This window comes from Hipposideros armiger, unplaced genomic scaffold (assembly GCF_001890085.2).
Source record: "Hipposideros armiger isolate ML-2016 unplaced genomic scaffold, ASM189008v1 scaffold_1260, whole genome shotgun sequence".
In the NCBI taxonomy this organism is placed as follows: Eukaryota; Metazoa; Chordata; class Mammalia; order Chiroptera; family Hipposideridae; genus Hipposideros; species Hipposideros armiger.
In genome coordinates, this window is record NW_017732610.1 from 301,393 (window position 1) to 303,646 (window position 2,254).

The 2,254-nt window shown below is 33.5% G+C and overlaps 1 long non-coding RNA gene across 1 annotated transcript in view; it reads left to right on the forward strand.

Moving 5' to 3' along the window:
* Positions 1-1,611, forward strand: part of LOC109377019 (uncharacterized) — a 35,677-nt gene extending 34,066 nt beyond the window's left edge. The window contains exon 3 of the long non-coding RNA XR_002122809.1: positions 1,496-1,611. This is a non-coding gene — a long non-coding RNA (uncharacterized LOC109377019). The remainder of the gene's footprint in view (positions 1-1,495) is intronic.
* The last annotated feature ends 643 nt before the right edge of the window (positions 1,612-2,254 follow it).

Below are 2,254 nucleotides of genomic sequence, written 5' to 3' on the forward strand. Positions count from 1 at the left end.
TTATGCTTGGTATGTGTGAAGTATGTCTGTGTTAAGAATGATTTAAACACACTATTTGAAAGAAAATTTAATAAATATGTGAGACAGTTAACATATTTAATATTTTACTTATAAATTCATTAATCTTATATCGTATTCTGGCTAGATAAAATACCCTGAGTAGAAATAAATTATATCCTATGATTTTTTCCCCCAGGCATCAATAGACCAATTAAAAACAAACAAACAAACAAACAAACAAACAAACAAACAAACAAATCTCTCTATGTTTGTTAGTTATAAGTAGTTAGTCTTAGCCTTTAAATTTTCTCACTCTGCATGGAAGCAATGCAGGGATTTCACAGAAGTAGGTAGCAGTTGGGCAGAAGCATTAAAGATTAGTGTGCAGCAATTTAATTTTAATTAATTTTATTTTAATTAATATACATACCATAATATGATCAATTTGCTATAACTATAATGTTAATATTCCTGGAGCTGAGGGCCTTTAAAGGCAAAATCTAGAAAAAACTTATATTTCTAATATCCTATTGGGGTGAGAAAACCAAAACAAGTGACAAGTCCAAGGGTAGGTTTTATGCCTTCTGTCTCTTAACTTCCTGAGTCAAAATTGGCATATCCCATCAAAACAGAGTAATTGTTACAATGATGTATGAAATTTCACTTCCTGATCCAGATAGAGTCCGCTGTGTGAATGCCTTCTTATTGTGTATTTACTCTGTTCTTTTCCCATCAGTCATGACTTGTTGATTTGTGTACAAGATTCTCTCAACCACCGAGGCATCAACGTGGTACAAGATATTAAAAATGTTCAACCTTTCTTTTTCTCCCACTATTCCTTTTTATTTGTCTCATTTATCTTGAGAGTCTGTACCCCAGACATCGGAGTTTCCCTGGATTCAGAGCTTCCTCTGACTTCAAAGAGCCCTGGGTAGTTAGATCAGGTTTGAGGCACATGAAGGGAGAAGAAAAAAAAAAAAAAGTTCTGTTACCTAGTAGAATGCTACATTATGCTCCAAGGAAGGAACTAAACATTCACCATCTAAATGGAGAATCCGGCCCTTGTTTGGCAGAAAGGACATCCTAGTCAGATAGAATGCCCATAGTACATTTGCCCGTCGAGAATACCTAGTTCCCTAAGCTGTAAGATAACAATACCTCAGGATGTTGTACCATCCAAGAATTAAATTAAAGACATAAGGATTAGAGTTTTTTCCCTTCAAAAATCAATAGAACGTTTTGTTTACAGAACATCTTATCAAGTTGAATTCAGAGAAATCCAGAAATTTGTGTTTATTGCCGATAGCTCTGACAGAACAAGGAAGTATGGTACAATAGAAGTGATAAAAGGTGTTTCTTGAAAAGAGCATCTCAGCGGCAGTTAATTTAGAGTTATCCATAGCTAGCTACACAACGAAAATAATTGTATATTCCTTGAAATTNATTTGTGTTGAGGGATGATCATGCTTTTATAATGCTTTCTTTGTTGTTGCAGGAAAGGAGATTACGGCAGAAACGTTTATGGAGAAATTGGATAATGGTGCCTTGCTCTGTCAACTTGCAGAGACTGTTCAGGAGAAATTCAAAGAGAGCATGGATGCTAATAAGCCCACAAAGGTAAAAGGTCCCAAGGCAAAATGACTATTAGGAGGTGGATTACATTTGTAGTTGCTTATGCATTGAGTTTAATTCGAGGATTTTGTTGAGAATGGATGCATTAAAGCCTCTACTAACAACAAAACAGAGTGCTTTTTAATTAGGTAACATGTTATTGTTCTCTAATTACATAAATTATATAATCCTTTTGGTAAGTCTAATTAAATAAAAGCTTATAGAAATTGATGGTATTAATGCAAAGCAAGCACTGTGTGTAAACTGCCGGAATCTGATGTACTGATGAAAAATAAAAATTTAGCAGAGAAGTACTTATGTCATCAGGCAGTGAACACAAACTAGCCAAGAAGGACCTACTGAATAGGTCTTTGTTTTCAACTAGATCATTATGGCAGAACACTGGAACAAAATATCTGAAGTGCATAGTTTTTTGTTTTAAATAAGTAGTATCATTGAATTAAGAAACTTTGGACAAATAATTTTCTTTCTGACAGCTCAGATTTCTTTTTTGCACATTAGTTCTGATACTTTTTCTGGTATTATAAACACATAATAAAAGTGTGATGATGTTTGATGTATTTTAAAGGAAAGAAGATAAATGATACTTCTAAAAAATTTTAATAGAGAAGGAAAAGAGGTA